Raw genomic sequence first — 25,043 nt, 5'->3', positions numbered from 1 at the left:
GCAACGGCCATATCACGCTGAGAACACCGGTTCTCGTCCGATCGCCGACGTTAGCAGCGTCGAGCGCAGTCAGTACTTGGGAATACTGCGTGCCGTTGGCTTTTTCACTTTTGTTTCCTCTTTTAAATTCCACCCGATATGAAAAAAGCAAACATATCTTCTTTTTGTTATTGTTTTATAAAGATGAAGGTTAATTTTTCTCACTTAATTTAAATTCGAATTTTTAACTAGCACTCTCGGCAACGGCCAAATCACGCTGAGAACACCGGTTCTCGTCCGATCGCCGACGTTAGCAGCGTCGAGCGCAGTCAGTACTTGGGAATACTGCGTGCCGTTGGTTTTTCACTTTTGTTTCCTCTTTTAAATTCCACCCGATTTGAAAAAAGCACACATATCTTCTTTTTGTTATGGTTTTATAAAGATGAAAGTTAATTAAATTCAAATTATTAACTAGCACTCTCGGCAACGGCCATATCACGCTGAATACACCGGTTTTCGTCCGAAAACCGAAGTTTAGCAGCGTCGAGCGCAGTCAATACTTGGGAGGGAGACCACTTAGGTACACTGCGTGCCGTTGGCTTTTTCACTTTTTTTTCCTCTTTTAAATTAAAATAGATTTGAAAAAAGCAAACTTATTTTCTTTTTGTTTTTGTTTTAAAAAGATGATGGTTAATTTGTCTCACTTAATTTAAATTCGAATTATTACCTAGCACTCTTGGCAACGGCCATATCACGCTGAATTCACCGGTTCTCGTCCGATAACCGAAGTTAAGCAGCGTCGAGCGCATACAGTACTTGGGAATACTGCGTGCCGTTTGCTTTTTCACTTTTGTTTCCTCTTTCAAATTCCACCAAATATGAAAAAAGCAAACATATCTTCTTTTTGTTATTGTTTTATAAAGATGAAAGTTAATTAAATTAAGATTATTAACTAGCACTCTCGGCAACGGCCATATCACGCTGAATACACCGGTTCTCGTCCGATAACTGAAGTTAAGCAGCGTCGAGCGCAGTCACTACTTGGGAGGGAGACCACTTAGGAACACTGCGTGCCGTTGGCTTTTTCACTTTTTTTTCCTCTTTTAAATTTTAATAGATATGAAAAAAGCAAACATGTTTTCATTTTGTTATTGTTTTAAAATGATGAAGGTTAATTTGTCTCACTTAATTTAAATTCGAATTATTAACTAGCACTCTCGGCAACGACCATATCACGCTGAATACAGCGGTTCTCGTCCGATCACCGAAGTTAAGCAGCGTCGAGCGCAGTCAGTACTTGGGATGGAGACCACTTAGGAACACTGCGTGCCGTTTTTTCACTTTTTTCCCTCTTATAAATTTTAATAGATATGAAAAAGCAAACATATCTTCTTTTTTGTTATTGTTTTATAAAGATGAAAGTTAATTAAATTCAAATTATTAACTAGCACTCTCGGCAACGGCCATATCACGCTGAATACACCGGTTCTCGTCCGATAACCGAAGTTAAGCAGCGTCGAGCGCATACAGTACTTGGGAATACTGCGTTCCGTTGGTTTTTCACTTTTGTTTCCTCTTTTAAATTACACCCGATATGAAAGAAGCAAACATATCTTCTTTTTGTTATTGTTTTATAAAGATGAAAGTTAATTAAATTCAAATTATTAACTAGCACTCTCGGCAACGGCCATATCACGCTGAATACACCGGTTCTCGTCCGATCACCGAAGTTAAGAAGCGTCGAGCGCAGTCAGTACTTGGGAGGGCGACCACTTAGGAACACTGCGTGCCGTTAGCTTTTTCACTTTTTTTCCTCTTTTAAATTCCAATAGATATAAAAAAGCAAACATATTTTCTTTTTGTTATTGTTTTATAAAGATGAAAGTTAATTAAATTCAAATTATTAACTAGCACTCTCGGCAACGGCCATATCACGCTGAATACACCGGTTCTCGTCCGATCGCCGACGTTAGCAGCGTCGAGCGCAGTCAGTACTTGGGAATACTGCGTGCCGTTGGCTTTTTCACTTTTGTTTCCTCTTTTAAATTCCACCCGATATGAAAAAAGCAAACATATCTTCTTTTGGTTATTGTTTTATAAAGATGAAAGTTGATTTAGTTCAAATTATTAACTAGCACTCTCGGCAACGGCCATAACACGCTGAATACACCGGTTCTCGTCCGATCACCGAAGTTAAGCAGCGTCGAGTGCAGTCAGTACTTGGGAGGGAGACCACTTAGGAACACTGCGTGCCGTTGGGTTTTTCACTTTTTTTCCTCTTTTAAATTTTAATAGATATGAAAAAAGCAAACATGTTTTTTTTTGTTATTGTTTTAAAATTATGAAGGTTAATTTGTCTCACTTAATTTAAATTCGAATGATTAACTAGCACTCTCGGCAACGGCCATAACACGCTGAATACACCGGTTCTCGTCCGATCACCGAAGTTAAGCAGCGTCGAGCGCAGTCAGTACTTGGGATGGAGACCACTTAGGAACACTGCGTGCCGTTGGCTTTTTCACTTTTTTTTCCTCTTTTAAATTTTAATAGATATGAAAAAAGCAAACATATCTTCTTTTTTGTTATTGTTTTATAAAGATGAAAGTTAATTAAATTCAAATTATTAACTAGCACTCTCGGCAACGGCCATATCACGCTGAATACACCGGTTCTCGTCCGATCACCGAAGTTAAGCAGCGTCGAGCGCAGTCAGTACTTGGGAGGGAGACCACTTAGGAACACTGCGTGCCGTTGGGTTTTTCACTTTTTTTCCTCTTTTAAATTTTAATAGATATGAAAAAAGCAAACATGTTTTTTTTGTTATTGTTTTAAAATTATGAAGGTTAATTTGTCTCACTTAATTTAAATTCGAATTATTAACTAGCACTCTCGGCAACGGCCATATCACGCTGAAAACACCGGTTCTCGTCCGATCACCGAAGTTAAGCAGCGTCGAGCGCATACAGTACTTGGGAATACTGCGTGCCGTTGGCTTTTTCACTTTTGTTTCCTCTTTCAAATTCCACCAGATATGAAAAAAAGCAAACATATCTTCTTTCTGTTATTGTTTTATAAAGATGAAAGATAATTTAAATCAAATTATTAACTAGCACTATCGGCAACGGCCATAACACGCTGAATACACCGGTTCTCGTACGATAACCGAAGTTCAGCAGCGTCGTGCGCAGTCAGTATTTGGGAGGGCGACCACTTAGGAACACTGCGTGCCGTTAGCTTTTTCACTTTTTTTTTCCTCTTTTAAATTCCAATAGATATGAAACAAGCAAACATATTTTCTTTTTGTTATTGTTTTAAAAAGATGAAGGTTAATTTGTCTCACTTAATTTAAATTCGAATTATTATCTAGCACTCTCGGCAACGGCCATATCACGCTGAGAACAACGGTTCTCGTCCGATCGCCGACGTTAGCAGCGTCGAGCGCAGTCAGTACTTGGGAATACTGCGTGCCGTTGGCTTTTTCACTTTTGTTTCCTCTTTTAAATTCCACCCGATATGAAAAAAGCAAACATATCTTCTTTTTGTTATTGTTTTATAAAGATGAAAGTTAATTAAATTAAAATTATTAACCAGCACTCTCGGCAACGGCCATATCACGCTGAATACACCGGTTCTCGTCCGATAACCGATGTTAAGCAGCGTCGAGCGCAGTCACTACTTGGGAGGGAGACCACTTAGGAACACTGCGTGCCGTTGGCTTTTTCACTTTTTTTTCCTCTTTTAAATTTTAATAGATATGAAAAAAGCAAACATGTTTTCATTTTGTTATTGTTTTAAAATGAAGGTTAATTTGTCTCACTTAATTTAAATTCGAATTATTAACTAGCACTCTCGGCAACGACCATATCACGCTGAATACAGCGGTTCTCGTCCGATCACCGAAGTTAAGCAGCGTCGAGCGCAGTCAGTACTTGGGAGGGAGACCACTTAGGAACACTGCGTGCCGTTGGCTTTTTCACTTTTTTTTCCTCTTTTAAATTTTAATAGATATGAAAAAAGCAAACATGTTTTTTTGTTATTGTTTTAAAAAGATGAAGGTTAATTTGTCTCACTTAATTTAAATTCGAATTATTATCTAGCACTCTCGGCAACGGCCATATCACGCTGAGAACAACGGTTCTCGTCCGATCGCCGACGTTAGCAGCGTCGAGCGCAGTCAGTACTTGGGAATACTGCGTGCCGTTGGCTTTTTCACTTTTGTTTCCTCTTTTAAATTCCACCCGATATGAAAAAAGCAAATATATCTTCTTTTTGTTATTGTTTTATAAAGATGAAAGTTAATTAAATTAAAATTATTAACCAGCACTCTCGGCAACGGCCATATCACGCTGAATACACCGGTTCTCGTCCGATAACCGATGTTAAGCAGCGTCGAGCGCAGTCACTACTTGGGAGGGAGACCACTTAGGAACACTGCGTGCCGTTGGCTTTTTCACTTTTTTTTCCTCTTTTAAATTTTAATAGATATGAAAAAAGCAAACATGTTTTCATTTTGTTATTGTTTTAAAATGATGAAGGTTAATTTGTCTCACTTAATTTAAATTCGAATTATTATCTAGCACTCTCGGCAACGGCCATATCACGCTGAGAACAACGGTTCTCGTCCGATCGCCGACGTTAGCAGCGTCGAGCGCAGTCAGTACTTGGGAATACTGCGTGCCGTTGGCTTTTTCACTTTTGTTTCCTCTTTTAAATTCCACCCGATATGAAAAAAGCAAACATATCTTCTTTTTGTTATTGTTTTATAAAGATGAAAGTTAATTAAATTAAAATTATTAACCAGCACTCTCGGCAACGGCCATATCACGCTGAATACACCGGTTCTCGTCCGATAACCGATGTTAAGCAGCGTCGAGCGCAGTCACTACTTGGGAGGGAGACCACTTAGGAACACTGCGTGCCGTTGGCTTTTTCACTTTTTTTCCTCTTTTAAATTTTAATAGATATGAAAAAAGCAAACATGTTTTCATTTTGTTATTGTTTTAAAATGATGAAGGTTAATTTGTCTCACTTAATTTAAATTCGAATTATTAACTAGCACTCTCGGCAACGACCATATCACGCTGAATACAGCGGTTCTCGTCCGATCACCGAAGTTAAGCAGCGTCGAGCGCAGTCAGTACTTGGGAGGGAGACCACTTAGGAACACTGCGTGCCGTTGGCTTTTTCACTTTTTTTTCCTCTTTTAAATTTTAATAGATATGAAAAAAGCAAACATGTTTTTTTGTCATTGTTTTAAAATGATGAAGGTTAATTTGTCTCACTTAATTTAAATTCGAATTATTAACTAGCACTCTCGGCAACGGCCATATCACGCTGAAAACACCGGTTCTCGTCCGATCACCGAAGTTAAGCAGCGTCGAGCGCATACAGTACTTGGGAATACAGCGTGTTGTTGGCTTTTTCACTTTTATTTCCTCTTTCAAATTCCACCAGATATGAAAAAAGCAAACATATCTTCTTTTTGTTATTGTTTTATAAAGATGAAAGTTAATTTAATTCAAATTATTAACTAGCACTCTCGGCAACGGCCATATCACGCTGAGAACACCGGTTCTCGTCCGATCGCCGACGTTAGCAGCGTCAAGCGCAGTCAGTACTTGGGAATACTGCGTGCCGTTGGCTTTTTCACTTTTGTTTCCTCTTTTAAATTCCACCCGTTATGAAAAAAGCAAACATATTTTCTTTTTGTTAATGTTTTATAAAGATGAAGGTTAATTTGTCTCACTTAATTTAAATTCGAATTTTTAACTAGCACTCTCGGCAACGGCCATATCACGTTGAGAACACCGGTTCTCGTCCGATCGCCCTGGTAGCAGCGTCGAGCGCAGTCAGTACTTGGGAATACTGCGTGCCGTTGGTTTTTTCACTTTTGTTTCCTCTTTTAAATTCCACCCGATATGAAAAAAGCAAACATATCTTCTTTTTGTTATTGTTTTATAAAGATGAAAGTTAATTAAATTAAAATTATTAACCAGCACTCTCGGCAACGGCCATATCACGCTGAATACACCGGTTCTCGTCCGATAACCGATGTTAAGCAGCGTCGAGCGCAGTCACTACTTGGGAGGGAGACCACTTAGGAACACTGCGTGCCGTTGGCTTTTTCACTTTTTTTTCCTCTTTTAAATTCCAATAGATATGAAAAAAGCAAACATATTTTCTTTTTGTTATTGTTTTAAAAAGATGAAGGTTAATTTGTCTCACTTAATTTAAATTCGAATTATTATCTAGCACTCTCGGCAACGGCCATATCACGCTGAGAACAACGGTTCTCGTCCGATCGCCGACGTTAGCAGCGTCGAGCGCAGTCAGTACTTGGGAATACTGCGTGCCGTTGGCTTTTTCACTTTTGTTTCCTCTTTTAAATTCCACCCGATATGAAAAAAGCAAACATATCTTCTTTTTGTTATTGTTTTATAAAGATGAAAGTTAATTAAATTAAAATTATTAACCAGCACTCTCGGCAACGGCCATATCACGCTGAATACACCGGTTCTCGTCCGATAACCGATGTTAAGCAGCGTCGAGCGCAGTCACTACTTGGGTGGGAGACCACTTAGGAACACTGCGTGCCGTTGGCTTTTTCACTTTTTTTTCCTCTTTTAAATTTTAATAGATATGAAAAAAGCAAACATGTTTTCATTTTGTTATTGTTTTAAAATGATGAAGGTTAATTTGTCTCACTTAATTTAAATTCGAATTATTAACTGGCACTCTCGGCAACGACCATATCACGCTGAATACAGCGGTTCTCGTCCGATCACCGAAGTTAAGCAGCGTCGAGCGCAGTCAGTACTTGGGAGGGAGACCACTTAGGAACACTGCGTGCCGTTGGCTTTTTCACTTTTTTTTCCTCTTTTAAATTTTAATAGATATGAAAAAAGCAAACATGTTTTTTTGTTATTGTTTTAAAATGATGAAGGTTAATTTGTCTCACTTAATTTAAATTCGAATTATTAACTAGCACTCTCGGCAACGGCCATATCACGCTGAAAACACCGGTTCTCGTCCGATCACCGAAGTTAAGCAGCGTCGAGCGCATACAGTACTTGGGAATACAGCGTGCCGTTGGCTTTTTCACTTTTATTTCCTCTTTCAAATTCCACCAGATATGAAAAAAGCAAACATATCTTCTTTTTGTTATTGTTTTATAAAGATGAAAGTTAATTTAATTCAAATTATTAACTAGCACTCTCGGCAACGGCCATATCACGCTGAGAACACCGGTTCTCGTTCGATCGCCGACGTTAGCAGCGTCGAGCGCAGTCAGTACTTGGGAATACTGCGTGCCGTTGGCTTTTTCACTTTTGTTTCCTCTTTTAAATTCCACCCGTTATGAAAAAAGCAAACATATTTTCTTTTTGTTAATGTTTTATAAAGATGAAGGTTAATTTGTCTCACTTAATTTAATTTCGAATTTTTAACTAGCACTCTCGGCAACGGCCATATCACGTTGAGAACACCGGTTCTCGTCCGATCGCCCTGGTAGCAGCGTCGAGCGCAGTCAGTACTTGGGAATACTGCGTGCCGTTGGTTTTTTCACTTTTGTTTCCTCTTTTAAATTCCACCCGATATGAAAAAAGCAAACATATCTTCTTTTTGTTATTGTTTTATAAAGATGAAAGTTAATTAAATTAAAATTATTAACCAGCACTCTCGGCAACGGCCATATCACGCTGAATACACCGGTTCTCGTCCGATAACCGATGTTAAGCAGCGTCGAGCGCAGTCACTACTTGGGAGGGAGACCACTTTGGAACACTGCGTGCCGTTGGCTTTTTCACTTTTTTTTCCTCTAATAAATTTTAATAGATATGAAAAAAGCAAACATGTTTTCATTTTGTTATTGTTTTAAAATGATGAAGGTTAATTTGTCTCACTTAATTTAAATTCGAATTATTAACTAGCACTCTCGGTAACGACCATATCACGCTGAATACAGCGGTTCTCGTCCGATCACCGAAGTTAAGCAGCGTCGAGCGCAGTCAGTACTTGGGAGGGAGACCACTTAGGAACACTGCGTGCCGTTGGCTTTTTCACTTTTTTTTCCTCTTTTAAATTTTAATAGATATGAAAAAAGCAAACATGTTTTTTTGTTATTGTTTTAAAATGATGAAGGTTAATTTGTCTCACTTAATTTAAATTCGAATTATTAACTAGCACTCTCGGCAACGGCCATATCACGCTGAAAACACCGGTTTTCGTCCGATCACCGAAGTTAAGCAGCGTCGAGCGCATACAGTACTTGGGAATACAGCGTGCCGTTGGCTTTTTCACTTTTATTTCCTCTTTCAAATTCCACCAGATATGAAAAAAGCAAACATATCTTCTTTTTGTTATTGTTTTATAAAGATGAAAGTTAATTTAATTCAAATTATTAACTAGCACTCTCGGCAACGGCCATATCACGCTGAGAACAACGGTTCTCGTCCGATCGCCGACGTTAGCAGCGTCGAGCGCAGTCAGTACTTGGGAATACTGCGTGCCGTTGGCTTTTTCACTTTTGTTTCCTCTTTTAAATTCCACCCGTTATGAAAAAAGCAAACATATTTTCTTTTTGTTAATGTGTTACGAGCCTCCAGAATTTAGTCTAATGTATTTCCTATGGAGGGGGTTTGTTTGTTTACGATTAGCTTAATTACTCGACTACTGTTTGTCGTAGCCCTAATTCTTGGTATGGCTAGATGAAGGACAAATTGGTCTATAACATACTCAAAGGACATCCCCGTATCTCCAGTAGAAACAGAGTTACGAGCCTGCAAAATTTATTTTCAAAAATCAAAAGTAACCTTCTAACAATAAGTGAGACAAAAAATAAGTTGACGACGATATTGCGGTAGCCTCAAGTTTAAAGTATCCTTGTATGGGGAGCAAAGAGTACTATAACATGTCCAAAGGAGATCCCAGTATCTCTTGTAGAACAAGAGTTATGAGCCTCCAAAGTTTAGTGCAAAAATCATAAGTAACATAATAAAAATAAGTGAGACGATACAAAAGTTGACGAACATTTTGCTTAATATCTCGGACCCTGTTTGTCCTAGCTCAATGTTTTTAGTATGGTTAGATGGGGGACAATTTGGACTATAACATATCCTAAGGACATCCCCGTATCTCTAGTAGACACAGAGTTATGGGCCTGCAAAGTATAGTCTAATGCATTTGCTATGGACGGGTTGTTTGTTTACGTTTAGCTTAATCACTCGGCCCCTGTTTGTCGTAGCTCAATGTTTTTAGTATGGTTAGATGGGGGACAAATTGGACTATAACATACTCAAAGGACATCCCCGTATCTCCAATAGAAACAGAGTTACGAGCCTGCAAACTATAGTCTAATGCATTTCCTATGGAGGGGGTTTGTTTCGTTACGTTTTGCTTAAGTACTCGGCCCCTGTTTGTCGTAGCCCAAAGTTTTTAGTATGGTTAGATGGGGACAATTTGGACTATAACATATCCTAAGGAAATCCCCGTGTCTCTAGTAGACACAGAGTTATGGGCCTGCAAAATATAGTCTAATGCATTTCCTATGGACGGGTTGTTTGTTTACGTTTAGCTTAATTACTCGGCCCTTGTTTGTCGTAGCTCATTATTTGTAGTATGGTTAGATGGGGGACAAATTGGACTATAACATACTCAAAGGACATCCCCGTATCTCCAGTAGAAACAGATATACGAGCCTGCAAAGTATAGTCTAATGCATTTCCTATGGAGGGGGTTTGTTTCGTTACGTTTTGCTTAAGTACTCGGCCCCTGTTTGTCGTAGCCCAAAGTTTTTAGTATGGTTAGATGGGGGACAATTTGGACTATAACATATCCTAAGGACATCCCCGTATCTCTAGTAGACACAGAGTTATGGGCCTGCAAAATATAGTCTACTGCATTTCCTATGGACGGGTTGTTTGTTTACGTTTAGCTTAATTACTCGGCCCCTGTTGGTCGTAGCTCAATATTTTTAGTATGGTTAGATGGGGGACAAATTGGACTATAACATACTTAAAGGACATCCCCGTATCTCCAGTAGAAACAGAGTTAGGAGCCTGCAAAGTATAGTCTAATGCATTTTCTATGGAGGGGTTTGTTTTTTCACGTATTGCTTAATTACTTGACCCTGTTCTTTCGATTAAAAATAATAACATATCTTTAGTGTAGCGGTTATCGCATCCGCCTCACTCCCGGAAGGCCACAGGTTCGAAACCGCGAAGTTTTTTTTTATAATTATCCGAACATTTGTGTCAAGGTCACATTATTTACATCCCCGTATCTCTGGTAGAACCAGAGTTACGAGCCTCCAGAATTTAGTCTAATGTATTTCCTATGGAGGGGGTTTGTTTGTTTACGATTAGCTTAATTACTCGACTACTGTTTGTCGTAGCCCTAATTCTTGGTATGGCTAGATGAAGGACAAATTGGTCTATAACATACTCAAAGGACATCCCCGTATCTCCAGTAGAAACAGAGTTACGAGCCTGCAAAATTTATTTTCAAAAATCAAAAGTAACCTTCTAACAATAAGTGAGACAAAAAATAAGTTGACGACGATATTGCGGTAGCCTCAAGTTTAAAGTATCCTTGTATGGGGAGCAAAGAGTACTATAACATATCCAAAGGAGATCCCAGTATCTCTTGTAGAACAAGAGTTATGAGCCTCCAAAGTTTAGTGCAAAAATCATAAGTAACATAATAAAAATAAGTGAGACGATACAAAAGTTGACGAACATTTTGCTTAATATCTCGGACCCTGTTTGTCCTAGCTCAATGTTTTTAGTATGGTTAGATGGGGGACAATTTGGACTATAACATATCCTAAGGACATCCCCGTATCTCTAGTAGACACAGAGTTATGGGCCTGCAAAGTATAGTCTAATGCATTTGCTATGGACGGGTTGTTTGTTTACGTTTAGCTTAATTACTCGGCCCCTGTTTGTCGTAGCTCAATGTTTTTAGTATGGTTAGATGGGGGACAAATTGGACTATAACATACTCAAAGGACATCCCCGTATCTCCAATAGAAACAGAGTTACGAGCCTGCAAACTATAGTCTAATGCATTTCCTATGGAGGGGGTTTGTTTCGTTACGTTTTGCTTAAGTACTCGGCCCCTGTTTGTCGTAGCCCAAAGTTTTTAGTATGGTTAGATGGCGACAATTTGGACTATAACATATCCTAAGGACATCCCCGTATCTCTAGTAGACACAGAGTTATGGGCCTGCAAAATATAGTCTAATGCATTTCCTATGGACGGGTTGTTTGTTTACGTTTAGCTTAATTACTCGGCCCTTGTTTGTCGTAGCTCATTATTTGTAGTATGGTTAGATGGGGGACAAATTGGACTATAACATACTCAAAGGACATCCCCGTATCTCCAGTAGAAACAGATTTACGAGCCTGCAAAGTATAGTCTAATGCATTTCCTATGGAGGGGGTTTGTTTCGTTACGTTTTGCTTAAGTACTCGGCCCCTGTTTGTCGTAGCCCAAAGTTTTTAGTATGGTTAGATGGGGGATAATTTGGACTATAACATATCCTAAGGACATCCCCGTATCTCTAGTAGACACAGAGTTATGGGCCTGCAAAATATAGTCTACTGCATTTCCTATGGACGGGTTGTTTGTTTACGTTTAGCTTAATTACTCGGCCCCTGTTGGTCGTAGCTCAATATTTTTAGTATGGTTAGATGGGGGACAAATTGGACTATAACATACTTAAAGGACATCACCGTATCTCCAGTAGAAACAGAGTTAGGAGCCTGCAAAGTATAGTCTAATGCATTTTCTATGGAGGGGTTTGTTTTTTCACGTATTGCTTAATTACTTGACCCTGTTCTTTCGATTAAAAATAATAACATATCTTTAGTGTAGCGGTTATCGCATCCGCCTCACTCTCGGAAGGCCACAGGTTCGAAACCGCGAAGTTTTTTTTTTGCTTGGAACATGCAAAGACCTTTATAATTATCCGAACATTTGTGTCAAGGTCACATTATTTACATCCCCGTATGTCTGGTAGAACCAGAGTTACGAGCCTGCAAAGTTTATTTTCAAAAATCAAAAGTAACCTTCTAACAATAAGTGAGACAAAAAATAAGTTGACGACGATATTGAGGTAGCCTCAAGTTTAAAGTATCCTTGTATGGGGAGCAAAGAATACTATAACATATCCAAAGGAGATCCCAGTATCTCTTGTAGAACAAGAGTTATGAGCCTCCAAAGTTTAGTGCAAAAATCATAAGTAACATAATAAAAATAAGTGAGACGATACAAAAGTTGACGAACATTTTGCTTAATATCTCGGACCCTGTTTGTCCTAGCTCAATGTTTTTAGTATGGTTAGATGGGGGACAATTTGGACTATAACATATCCTAAGGACATCCCCGTATCTCTAGTAGACACAGAGTTATGGGCCTGCAAAGTATAGTCTAATGCATTTGCTATGGACGGGTTGTTTGTTTACGTTTAGCTTAATTACTCGGCCCCTGTTTGTCGTAGCTCAATGTTTTTAGTATGGTTAGATGGGGGACAAATTGGACTATAACATACTCAAAGGACATCCCCGTATCTACAATAGAAACAGAGTTACGAGCCTGCAAACTATAGTCTAATGCATTTCCTATGGAGGGGGTTTGTTTCGTTACGTTTTGCTTAAGTACTCGGCCCCTGTTTGTCGTAGCCCAAAGTTTTTAGTATGGTTAGATGGCGACAATTTGGACTATAACATATCCTAAGGACATCCCCGTATCTCTAGTAGACACAGAGTTATGGGCCTGCAAAATATAGTCTAATGCATTTCCTATGGACGGGTTGTTTGTTTACGTTTAGCTTAATTACTCGGCCCTTGTTTGTCGTAGCTCATTATTTGTAGTATGGTTAGATGGGGGACAAATTGGACTATAACATACTCAAAGGACATCCCCGTATCTCCAGTAGAAACAGATTTACGAGCCTGCAAAGTATAGTCTAATGCATTTCCTATGGAGGGGGTTTGTTTCGTTACGTTTTGCTTAAGTACTCGGCCCCTGTTTGTCGTAGCCCAAAGTTTTTAGTATGGTTAGATGGGGGACAATTTGGACTATAACATATCCTAAGGACATCCCCGTATCTCTAGTAGACACAGAGTTATGGGCCTGCAAAGTATAGTCTAATGCATTTCCTATGGAGGGGTTTGTTTGTTTACGATTAGCTTAATTACTCGACTGCTGTTTGTCGTAGCTCAATGTTTTTAGTATGGTTAGATGGGGGACAAATTGGACTATAACATACTCAAAGGACATCCCCGTATCTCCAGTAGAAACAGAGTTACGAGCCTGCAAAGTATAGTCTAATGCATTTTCTATGGAGGGGTTTGTTTGTTCACGTATTGCTTAATTACTTGACCCTGTTCTTTCGATTAAAAATAATAACATATCTTTAGTGTAGCGGTTATCGCATCCGCCTCACTCTCGGAAGGCCACAGGTTCGAAACCGCGAAGTTTTTTTTTTGCTTGGAACATGCAAAGACCTTTATAATTATCCGAACATTTGTGTCAAGGTCACATTATTTACATCCCCGTATCTCTGGTAGAACCAGAGTTACGAGCCTGCAAAGTTTATTTTCAAAAATCAAAAGTAACCTTCTAACAATAAGTGAGACAAAAAATAAGTTGACGACGATATTGAGGTAGCCTCAAGTTTAAAGTATCCTTGTATGGGGAGCAAAGAGTACTATAACATATCCAAAGGAGATCCCAGTATCTCTTGTAGAACAAGAGTTATGAGCCTCCAAAGTTTAGTGCAAAAATCATAAGTAACATAATAAAAATAAGTGAGACGATACCAAAGTTGACGAACATTTTGCTTTTATCTCGGCCAATGTTTGTCGTAGCTCAATGTTTTTAGTATGGTTAGATGGGGGACAATTTGGACTATAACATATCCTAAGGACATCCCCGTATCTCCAGTAGAAACAGAGTTAGGAGCCTGCAAAGTATAGTCTAATGCATTTTCTATGGAGGGGTTTGTTTTTTCACGTATTGCTTAATTACTTGACCCTGTTCTTTCGATTAAAAATAATAACATATCTTTAGTGTAGCGGTTATCGCATCCGCCTCACTCCCGGAAGGCCACAGGTTCGAAACCGCGAAGATTTTTTTTATAATTATCCGAACATTTGTGTCAAGGTCACATTATTTACATCCCCGTATCTCTGGTAGAACCAGAGTTACGAGCCTCCAGAATTTAGTCTAATGTATTTCCTATGGAGGGGGTTTGTTTGTTTACGATTAGCTTAATTACTCGACTACTGTTTGTCGTAGCCCTAATTCTTGGTATGGCTAGATGAAGGACAAATTGGTCTATAACATACTCAAAGGACATCCCCGTATCTCCAGTAGAAACAGAGTTACGAGCCTGCAAAATTTATTTTCAAAAATCAAAAGTAACCTTCTAACAATAAGTGAGACAAAAAATAAGTTGACGACGATATTGCGGTAGCCTCAAGTTTAAAGTATCCTTGTATGGGGAGCAAAGAGTACTATAACATATCCAAAGGAGATCCCAGTATCTCTTGTAGAACAAGAGTTATGAGCCTCCAAAGTTTAGTGCAAAAATCATAAGTAACATAATAAAAATAAGTGAGACGATACAAAAGTTGACGAACATTTTGCTTAATATCTCGGACCCTGTTTGTCCTAGCTCAATGTTTTTAGTATGGTTAGATGGGGGACAATTTGGACTATAACATATCCTAAGGACATCCCCGTATCTCTAGTAGACACAGAGTTATGGGCCTGCAAAGTATAGTCTAATGCATTTCCTATGGAGGGGTTTGTTTGTTTACGATTAGCTTAATTACTCGACTGCTGTTTGTCGTAGCTCAATGTTTTTAGTATGGTTAGATGGGGGACAAATTGGACTATAACATACTCAAAGGACATCCCCGTATCTCCAGTAGAAACAGAGTTACGAGCCTGCAAAGTATAGTCTAATGCATTTTCTATGGAGGGGTTTGTTTGTTCACGTATTGCTTAATTACTTGACCCTGTTCTTTCGATTAAAAATAATAACATATCTTTAGTGTAGCGGTTATCGCATCCGCCTCACTCTCGGAAGGCCACAGGTTTGAAACCGCGAAGTTTTTTTTTTGCTTGGAACATGCAAAGACCTTTATAATTATCCGAACATTTGTGTCAAGGTCACATTATTTACATCCCCGTATCTCTGGTAGAACCAGAGTTACGAGCCTGCAAAGTTTATTTTCAAAAATCAAAAGTAACCTTCTAACAATAAGTGAGACAAAAAATAAGTTGACGACGATATTGAGGTAGCCTCAAGTTTAAAGTATCCTTGTATGGGGAGCAAAGAGTACTATAACATATCCAAAGGAGATCCCAGTATCTCTTGTAGAACAAGAGTTATGAGCCTCCAAAGTTTAGTGCAAAAATCATAAGTAACATAATAAAAATAAGTGAGACGATACCAAAGTTGACGGACATTTTGCTTTTATCTCGGCCAATGTTTGTCGTAGCTCAATGTTTTTAGTATGGTTAGATGGGGGACAATTTGGACTATAACATATCCTAAGGACATCCCCGTATCTCCAGTAGAAACAGAGTTAGGAGCCTGCAAAGTATAGTCTAATGCATTTTCTATGGAGGGGTTTGTTTTTTCACGTATTGCTTAATTACTTGACCCTGTTCTTTCGATTAAAAATAATAACATATCTTTAGTGTAGCGGTTATCGCATCCGCCTCACTCCCGGAAGGCCACAGGTTCGAAACCGCGAAGGTTTTTTTTATAATTATCCGAACATTTGTGTCAAGGTCACATTATTTACATCCCCGTATCTCTGGTAGAACCAGAGTTACGAGCCTCCAGAATTTAGTCTAATGTATTTCCTATGGAGGGGGTTTGTTTGTTTACGATTAGCTTAATTACTCGACTACTGTTTGTCGTAGCCCTAATTCTTGGTATGGCTAGATGAAGGACAAATTGGTCTATAACATACTCAAAGGACATCCCCGTATCTCCAGTAGAAACAGAGTTACGAGCCTGCAAAATTTATTTTCAAAAATCAAAAGTAACCTTCTAACAATAAGTGAGACAAAAAATAAGTTGACGACGATATTGCGGTAGCCTCAAGTTTAAAGTATCCTTGTATGGGGAGCAAAGAGTACTATAACATATCCAAAGGAGATCCCAGTATCTCTTGTAGAACAAGAGTTATGAGCCTCCAAAGTTTAGTGCAAAAATCATAAGTAACATAATAAAAATAAGTGAGACGATACAAAAGTTGACGAACATTTTGCTTAATATCTCGGACCCTGTTTGTCCTAGCTCAATGTTTTTAGTATGGTTAGATGGGGGACAATTTGGACTATAACATATCCTAAGGACATCCCCGTATCTCTAGTAGACACAGAGTTATGGGCCTGCAAAGTATAGTCTAATGCATTTGCTATGGACGGGTTGTTTGTTTACGTTTAGCTTAATTACTCGGCCCCTGTTTGTCGTAGCTCAATGTTTTTAGTATGGTTAGATGGGGGACAAATTGGACTATAACATACTCAAAGGACATCCCCGTATCTCCAATAGAAACAGAGTTACGAGCCTGCAAACTATAGTCTAATGCATTTCCTATGGAGGGGGTTTGTTTCGTTACGTTTTGCTTAAGTACTCGGCCCCTGTTTGTCGTAGCCCAAAGTTTTTAGTATGGTTAGATGGGGGACAATTTGGACTATAACATATCCTAAGGACATTCCCGTATCTCTAGTAGACACAGAGTTATGGGCCTGCAAAGTATAGTCTAATGCATTTCCTATGGAGGGGTTTGTTTGTTTACGATTAGCTTAATTACTCGACTACTGTTTGTCGTAGCTCAATGTTTTTAGTATGGTTAGATGGGGGACAAATTGGACTATAACATACTCAAAGGACATCCCCGTATCTCCAGTAGAAACAGAGTTACGAGCCTGCAAAGTATATTTTCAAAAATCAAAAGTAACCTTCTAACAATAAGTGAGACAAAAAGTATGTTGACGACGATATTGAGGTAGCCTCAAGTTTAAAGTATCCTTGTATGGGGAGCAAAGAGTACTATAACATATCCAAAGGAGATCCCAGTATCTCTTGTAGAACAAGAGTTATGAGCCTCCAAAGTTTAGTGCAAAAATCATAAGTAACATAATAAAAATAAGTGAGACGATACCAAAGTTGACGAACATTTTGCTTAATATCTCGGCTCTACGACAAACAGGGGCCGAACCACCAACCTATTGGTTAACAGCCGAACGCGCTAACCATTGCGCCACGGAAGCCCAAAAATTAAATGCTCGTCAGGTATTGTGTAAAAACCTTGACTTTTTACGTCACATCTGAGACCTCACAACACCGTTCCCGGATGGGCTCGAACCACTAACCTATAGGTTAACAGCCGAACGCGCTAACCATTGAGCCACGGAAGCTCAGAAATTAAATGGTTGTCACGAATTGTGGAAAAGTTATGACCTTTTACGCTACATCTGAGACCCCACAACACCTCTCCCGGGTGGGCTCGTACCACCAACCTTTCGATTAACAGCCGAACGCGCTAACCATTGAGCCACGGAAGCCCAAAGTTAAATGCTCGTCAGGTATTGTGTAAAAACCTTGACTTTTTACGTCACATCTGAGACCTCACAACACCGCTCCCGGATGGGCTCGAACCACCAACCTATTGGTTAACAGCCGAACGCGCTAACCATTGAGCCACGGAAGCTCAGAAATTAAATGGTTGTCACGTATTGTGGAAAAGTTTTGACTTTTTACGCTACATCTGAGACCCCACAACACCTCTCCCGGGTGGGTTCGAACCTTCAACCTTTCGATTAACAGCTGAACGCGCTAATCATTGCGCCACGGAAGCCCAAAAATTAAATGTTCGTCAGGTATTGTGGAAAAACTCTGACATTTTACGTTACATCTGAGACCTCACAACACCGCTCCCGGATGGGCTCGAACCACCAACCCATTGGTTAACAGCCGAACGCGCTAACCATTGCGCCACGGAAGCCCAAAAATTAAATGGTCGTCAGGTGTTGTGGAAAAAACCTTGACTTTTTACGTCACATCTGAGACCTCACAACACCGCTCCCGGATGAGCTCGAACCACCAACCTATTGGTTAACAGCCGAACGCGCTAACCATTGAGCCACGGAAGCTCAGAAATTAAATGATTGTCACGTATTGTGGATAAGTTTTGACTTTTTACGCTACATATGAGACCCTACAACACCTCTCCCGGGTGGGCTCGAACCTTCAACCTTTCGATTAACAGCTGAACGCGCTAATCATTGCGCCACGGAAGCCCAAAAATTGAATGTTCGTCAGGTATTGTGGATAAGTTATGACTTATTACGTTATATCTGATACCCTACAACACCTCTCCCGGTTGGCATCGAACCACCAACCTTTCGGTTAACAGCCGAACGCGCTAACCATTGCCCCAAGGAACCCCAAAAATTAAATGTTCGTCAGGTATTGTGGAAAAACCTTGAATTTTTACGTTACATTTGAGATCCCACAACACCGCTCCCGGGTGGGCTCGAACCACCAACCTATTGGTTAACAGCCGAACGCGCTAATCATTGAGCCACGGAAGCTCAGAAATTAATTGTTGTCACGTATTGTGGAAAAGTTTTGACTTTTTACGCTACATCTGAGACCCCACAACACCTCTCCCGGGAGGGCTCAAACCACCAGTCTTTTGAATAGCAGCTGAACGCGATAACCATTGCGCCACGGAAGCCCAAAAATTAAATGGTCGTCAGGTATTTTGGAAAAACCTTGACTTTTAACGTCACATCTGAGACGTCACAATACCGCTCCCGGATGGGCTCGAACCACCAACCGATTGGTTAACAGCCGAACGCGCTAACCATTGAGCCACGGAAGCCCAAAGTTAAATGCTCGTCAGGTATTGTGTAAAAACGTTGACTTTTTACGTCACATCTGAGACCTCACAACACCGCTCCCGGATGGGCTCGAACCACCAACCTATTTGTTAACAGCAGAACGCGCTAACCATTGAGCCACGGAAGCTCAGAAATTAAATGGTTGTCACGTATTGTGGAAAAGTTTTGACTTTTTACGCTACATCTGAGACCCCACAACACCTCTCCCGGGTGGGCTCGAACCTTCAACCTTTCGATTAACAGCTGAACGCGCTAATCATTGCGCCACGGAAGCCCGAAAATTAAATGTTCGTCAGGTATTGTGATAAAAACTCTGACATTTTACGTTACATCTGAGACCTCACAACACCGCTCCCGGATGGGCTCGAGCCACACACCTATTGGTTAACAGCCGAACGCGCTAACCTTTGAGCCACGGAAGCTCAGAAATTAAATGGTTGTCAGGTATTGTGGATAAGTTATGACTTTTTACGTTACATCTGAGACCCTACAACACCTCTTCCGGTTGGGCTCGAACCACCAACCTTTCGGTTAACAGCCGAACGCGCTAACCATTGCGCCAAGAAAGCCCAATAATTTAATGGTCGTCAGGTATTGTGGCAAAACTTTGGCTTTCTACGTTACATTTGAGATCCCACACCAACCGCTCCCGGGTGGGCTCGAACCACCAACCTATTGGTTAACAGCCGAACGCGCTAACCATTGCCCCAAGGAACCCCAAAAATTAAATGTTCGTCAGGTATTGTGGAAAAACCTTGAATTTTTACGTTACATTTGAGATCCCACAACACCGCTCCCGGGTGGGCTCGAACCACCAACCTATTGGTTAACAGCCGAACGCGCTAATCATTGAGCCACGGAAGCTCAGAAATTAGATGGTTGTCACGTATTGTGGAAAAGTTTTGACTTTTTACGCTACATCTGAGACCCCACAACACCTCTCCCGGGTGGGCTCGTACCACCAACCTTTCGATTAACAGCTGAACGCGCTAACCATTGCGCCACGGAAGCCCAAAAATTCAATGTTCGACAGGTATTGTGGAAAAACTCTGACATTTTATGTTACATTTGAGACGTCACAACACCGCTCCCGGGAGGGCTCAAACCACCAGTCTTTTGAATAGGAGCTGAACGCGATAACCATTGCGCCACGGAAGCCCAAAAATTAAATGGTCGTCAGGTATTTTGGAAAAACCTTGACTTTTAACGTCACATCTGAGACGTCACAATACCGCTCCCGGATGGGCTCGAACCACCAACCTATTGGTTAACAGCCGAACGCGCTAACCATTGAGCCACGGAAGCTCAGAAATTAAATGGTTGTCACGTATTGTGGAAAAGTTTTGACTTTTTACGCTTCATCTGAGACGTCACAACACCGCTCCCGGATGGGCTCGAACCACCAACCTATTGGTTAACAGCCGAACGCGCTAACCATTGAGCCACGGAAGCTCAGAAATTAAATGGTTGTCACGTATTGTGGAAAAGTTTTGACTTTTTACGCTACATCTGAGACCCCACAACACCTCTCCCGGGTGGGCTCGAACCTTCAACCTTTCGATTAACAGCTGAACGCGCTAATCATTGCGCCACGGAAGCCCAAAAATTAAATGTTCGTCAGGTATTGTGATAAAAACTCTGACATTTTACGTTACATCTGAGACCTCACAACACCGCTCCCGGATGGGCTCGAGCCACACACCTATTGGTTAACAGCCGAACGCGCTAACCTTTGAGCCACGGAAGCTCAGAAATTAAATGGTTGTCAGGTATTGTGGATAAGTTATGACTTTTTACGTTACATCTGAGACCCTACAACACCTCTTCCGGTTGGGCTCGAACCACCAACCTTTCGGTAAACAGCCGAACGCGCTAACCATTGCGCCAAGAAAGCCCAATAATTTAATGGTCGTCAGGTATTGTGGCAAAACTTTGGCTTTCTACGTTACATTTGAGATCCCACACCAACCGCTCCCGGGTGGGCTCGAACCACCAACCTATTGGTTAACAGCCGAACGCGCTAACCATTGCCCCAAGGAACCAAAAAAATTAAATGTTCGTCAGGTATTGTGGAAAAACCTTGAATTTTTACGTTACATTTGAGATCCCACAACACCGCTCCCGGGTGGGCTCGAACCACCAACCTATTGGTTAACAGCCGAACGCGCTAATCATTGAGCCACGGAAGCTCAGAAATTAAATGGTTGTCACGTATTGTGGAAAAGTTTTGACTTTTTACGCTACATCTGAGACCCCACAACACCTCTCCCGGGTGGGCTCGTACCACCAACCTTTCGATTAACAGCTGAACGCGCTAACCATTGCGCCACGGAAGCCCAAAAGTTAAATGTTCGACAGGTATTGTGGAAAAACTCTGACATTTTATGTTACATTTGAGACCTCACAACACCGCTCCCGGATGGGCTCAAACCACCAACCTTTTGAATAGCAGCCGAACGCGCTAACCATTGCGCCACGGAAGCCCAAAAGCTAAATGCCCGTCAGGTATTGTGCAAAAACCATGACTTTTTACGTCACATCTGAAACCTCACAACACCGCTCCCGGATGGGCTCGAACCACCAACCTATTGGTTAACAGCCGAACGCGCTAACCATTGCGCCACGGAAGCCCAAAAGTTAAATGCTCGTCAGGTATTGTGCAAAAACCATGACTTTTTACGTCACATCTGAGACCTCACAACACCGCTCCCGGATGGGCTCGAACCACCAACCTATTGGTTAACAGCCGAACGCGCTAACCATTGAGCCACGGAAGCTCAGAAATTTAATGGTTGTCAGGTGTTGTGGAAAAACTTTGGCTTTCTACGTTACATTTGAGACCCCACAACACCTCTCCCGGGTGGGCTCGAACCACCAACCTTTCGATTAACAGCTGAACGCGCTAACCATTGCGCCACGGAATCCCAAAAATTAAATGCTCGTCAGGTATTGTGTAAAAACCTTGACTTTTTACGTCACATCTGAGACCTCACAACACCGCTCCCGGATGGGCTCGAACCACCAACCTATTGGTTAACAGCCGAACGCGCTAACCATTGCGCCACGGAAGCCCAAAAGTTAAATGCTCGTCAGGTATTATGTAAAAACCTTGACTTTTTACGTCACATCTGAGACCTCACAACACCGCTCCCGGATGGGGTCGAACCACCAACCTATTGGTTAACAGCCGAACGCGCTAACCATTGAGCCACAGAAGCTCAGAAATTAAATGGTTGGCAGGTATTGTGGAAAACCTTGACTTTTTACGTCACATCTGAGACCTCACAACACCGCTCCCGGATGGGCTCGAACCACCAATCTATTGGTTAAAAGCCGAACGTGCTAACCATTGCGCCACGGAAGCCCAAAAGTTAAATGGTCGTCAGGTATTGTGGGAAAACTTTGGCTTTCTACGTTACATTTGAGATCACACAACACTGCTCCCGGATGGGCTCGAACCACCAACCTATTGGTTAACAGCCGAACGCGCTAACCATTGATCCACGGAAGCTCAGAAATTAAATGGTTGTCAGGTATTGTGGAAAAACTTTGGCTTTGTACGTTACATTTGAGACCCCACAACACCTCTCCCGGGTGGGCTCGAACCACCAACCTTTCGATTAACAGCTGAACGCGCTAACCATTGCGCCACGGAATCCCAAAAATTAAATGCTCGTCAGGTATTGTGTAAAAACCTTGACTTTTTACATCACATCTGAGACCTCACAACACCGCTCCCGGATGGGCTCGAACCACCAACCTATTGGTTAACAGCCGAACGCGCTAACCATTGATCCACGGAAGCTCAGAAATTAAATGGTTGTCAGGTATTGTGGAAAAACTTTGGCTTTGTACGTTACATTTGAGACCCCACAACACCTTTCCCGGATGGGCTCGAACCACCAACCTATTGCTTAACAGCCGAACGCGCTAACCATTGCGCCACGGAAGCCCAAAAGTCATAACTCGTCAGGTATTGTGCAAAAAAATTTACTTCTTACGTCACATCTGAGACCTCACAACACCGCTCCCGGATGGGCTCGAACCACCAACCTATTGGTTAACAGCCGAACGCGCTAACCATTGCGCCACGGAAGCCCAAAAGTTAAATGCTCGTCAGGTATTGTGTCAAAACCTTGACTTTTTACGTCACATCTGAGACCTCACAACACCGCTCCCGGATGGGCTCGAACCACCAACCTATTGGTTAACAGCCGAACGCGCTAACCATTGAGCCACGGAAGCTCAGAAATTAAATGGTTGTCAGGTGTTGTGGAAAAACTTTGGCTTTCTACGTTACATTTGAGACCCCACAACACCTCTCCCGGATGGGCTCGAACCACCAACCTTTCGATTAACAGCTGAACGCGCTAACCATTGCGCCACGGAATCCCAAAAATTAAATGGTCGTCAGGTATTGTGGAAAAACTTTGGCTTTCTACGTTACATTTGAGATCACACAACACCGCTCCCGGGTGGGCTCGAACCACCAACCTATTGGTTAACAGCCGAACGCGCTAACCATTGCGCCAAGGAAGCCCAAAATTTAAATGTTCGTCAGGTATTGTGTAAAAACCTTGACTTTTTACGTCACATCTGAGACCTCACAACACCGCTCCCGGATGGGCTCGAACCACCAACCTATTGCTTAACAGCCGAACGCGCTAACCATTGCGCCACGGAAGCCCAAAACCTAAATGCTCGTCAGGTATTGTGCAAAAAACTTGACTTTTTACGTCACAATTGAGACGTCACAACACCGCTCCCGGATGGGCTCGAACCACCAACCTATTGGTTAACAGCCGAACGCGCTAACCATTGCGCCACGGAAGCCCAAAAGTTAAATACTCGTCAGGTATTGTGTAAAAACCTTGACTTCTTACGTCACAATCAAGACCTCACAACACCGCTCCCGGATGGGCTCGAACCACCAATATTACCTCTCCGAGTCAAGAGAAGGACTACCTACAAACTTATTTACCCAGTTATTGAAATGTTTCTTTTTTTTTATGAACAAATACTGAAGTTAAAATTTATGAAATATTAAAGCAGTATACAAAGCATAGAAAATATACTGTAAATCAGACGACATTTTACATCCAATAAGGATATACTTGTACACATTAAAATCATCCGATGGGGGAAAAACGGGAAATGAAGAGATAAAACTTTGGAGGGATATTACCTTTACGTGTTTGTAAAGGCCCAACTTGCTACTCCTCAACTGTATACCCTCTATGTTCAAAGCCATATTCACAACAGGGTTGCCATGTAAACACTATCCTCTCCTTTCACCTCAACAATTTTCTTAGTTTGTCAACATGACGATTAAAGTTACATAACACCAAAGCTAATTTGTGGCTACACACACTGAAAGTAAACGTGCACCATTAAAATCATGATAACACGAAGCTATAATCCGATTACGATCAGACCTTTCACTGATCTGGGCTGCGTTCAGCAGAGCTCACCAAAAAAGACAGCGGATTTTGGAAAACGTTTACCGGGAGATCTGTCGTCATAGCTTTTCTCCGGTCATCGGTGTTTTAAAAATGAAGCTAGCGCAATAAAGCGTGCAAGGTACAAAGGCTTAACAAAAATTGTATGATAACATATTTATGGAGATAGATAAGAACAACTTTTATAATTAAACATAGAAACTAACATATCTCTTAAAATTCTCGCGTGATCAACTGGTTTCACGTCAAATAAATAGCTATAGTCCCATCAGAACATAGAGACTAGAAACCCCAAGGAGTGGCAGGTCCCCCGCTCTACAAGCGCAAATAATATGTTGCTCATAAATTGGTACATGAGAGCTTCCGGCCCGTTTAATTTTGCTTAGCGGAAGTCGCCGTGTACCCATTGCGTGTACCATGAAAAGGGCAACAAGTTGAGGCATTCCTGCCACTCCTTGGGGTTTCTAGTCTCTATGATCAGAATCAGCAAGAGCTATTTGTATTAATTCCTCCATGTTTTTTTCGTCAAGCTGAGAACTACGCGTTTTACGTCACGTTATCCAAAAACCTGACTATTTTCTTTGGTGACCGCGCTGGCTCAACGCTGAGCACCGTGCCGTCAAAATTCATAACCAAAATCCCGTTCTGTAGGACACTGCTAACAGCGCT

The 25,043-nt window shown here is 41.2% G+C and overlaps 2 non-coding genes and 19 pseudogenes across 2 annotated transcripts; 20 read left to right on the top strand and 1 right to left on the bottom strand.

Moving 5' to 3' along the window:
• Positions 1-461: 461 nt before the first annotated feature.
• LOC149652295 (5S ribosomal RNA) lies at positions 462-580 on the top strand (annotated as a pseudogene).
• A 362-nt stretch (positions 581-942) lies between these two features.
• On the top strand, positions 943-1,061 carry LOC149652294 (5S ribosomal RNA; annotated as a pseudogene).
• Positions 1,062-1,198: 137 nt separating this feature from the next.
• Positions 1,199-1,317, top strand: LOC149652293 (5S ribosomal RNA; annotated as a pseudogene).
• Positions 1,318-1,658: 341 nt separating this feature from the next.
• On the top strand, positions 1,659-1,777 carry LOC149652292 (5S ribosomal RNA; annotated as a pseudogene).
• A 344-nt stretch (positions 1,778-2,121) lies between these two features.
• On the top strand, positions 2,122-2,240 carry LOC149652291 (5S ribosomal RNA; annotated as a pseudogene).
• A 135-nt stretch (positions 2,241-2,375) lies between these two features.
• LOC149652290 (5S ribosomal RNA) lies at positions 2,376-2,494 on the top strand (annotated as a pseudogene).
• Positions 2,495-2,617: 123 nt separating this feature from the next.
• Positions 2,618-2,736, top strand: LOC149652289 (5S ribosomal RNA). The gene has a single exon (XR_016371440.1). It is a non-coding gene; the product is annotated as a 5S ribosomal RNA (ribosomal RNA).
• Positions 2,737-2,870: 134 nt separating this feature from the next.
• LOC149652288 (5S ribosomal RNA) lies at positions 2,871-2,973 on the top strand (annotated as a pseudogene).
• A 123-nt stretch (positions 2,974-3,096) lies between these two features.
• Positions 3,097-3,215, top strand: LOC149652287 (5S ribosomal RNA; annotated as a pseudogene).
• Positions 3,216-3,577: 362 nt separating this feature from the next.
• Positions 3,578-3,696, top strand: LOC149652286 (5S ribosomal RNA; annotated as a pseudogene).
• A 134-nt stretch (positions 3,697-3,830) lies between these two features.
• LOC149652285 (5S ribosomal RNA) lies at positions 3,831-3,949 on the top strand (annotated as a pseudogene).
• A 358-nt stretch (positions 3,950-4,307) lies between these two features.
• Positions 4,308-4,426, top strand: LOC149652284 (5S ribosomal RNA; annotated as a pseudogene).
• A 361-nt stretch (positions 4,427-4,787) lies between these two features.
• On the top strand, positions 4,788-4,906 carry LOC149652283 (5S ribosomal RNA; annotated as a pseudogene).
• Positions 4,907-5,042: 136 nt separating this feature from the next.
• Positions 5,043-5,161, top strand: LOC149652282 (5S ribosomal RNA; annotated as a pseudogene).
• Positions 5,162-5,982: 821 nt separating this feature from the next.
• On the top strand, positions 5,983-6,101 carry LOC149652281 (5S ribosomal RNA; annotated as a pseudogene).
• A 361-nt stretch (positions 6,102-6,462) lies between these two features.
• On the top strand, positions 6,463-6,581 carry LOC149652280 (5S ribosomal RNA; annotated as a pseudogene).
• A 137-nt stretch (positions 6,582-6,718) lies between these two features.
• On the top strand, positions 6,719-6,837 carry LOC149652279 (5S ribosomal RNA; annotated as a pseudogene).
• A 134-nt stretch (positions 6,838-6,971) lies between these two features.
• LOC149652278 (5S ribosomal RNA) lies at positions 6,972-7,074 on the top strand (annotated as a pseudogene).
• A 584-nt stretch (positions 7,075-7,658) lies between these two features.
• On the top strand, positions 7,659-7,777 carry LOC149652277 (5S ribosomal RNA; annotated as a pseudogene).
• Positions 7,778-7,914: 137 nt separating this feature from the next.
• LOC149652276 (5S ribosomal RNA) lies at positions 7,915-8,033 on the top strand (annotated as a pseudogene).
• A 13,292-nt stretch (positions 8,034-21,325) lies between these two features.
• TRNAS-GCU (transfer RNA serine (anticodon GCU)) lies at positions 21,326-21,398 on the bottom strand. The gene has a single exon. It is a non-coding gene; the product is annotated as a tRNA-Ser (tRNA).
• Between the last annotated feature and the right edge of the window lie 3,645 nt (positions 21,399-25,043).

The sequence above is a fragment of the Phalangium opilio genome, unplaced genomic scaffold, assembly GCF_054372755.1.
Source record: "Phalangium opilio isolate 3A_F unplaced genomic scaffold, DU_Popi_V2 ptg000082l_1, whole genome shotgun sequence".
Lineage (NCBI taxonomy): Eukaryota > Metazoa > Arthropoda > Arachnida > Opiliones > Phalangiidae > Phalangium > Phalangium opilio.
This window is presented reverse-complemented; position numbering and strand designations above follow the sequence as displayed.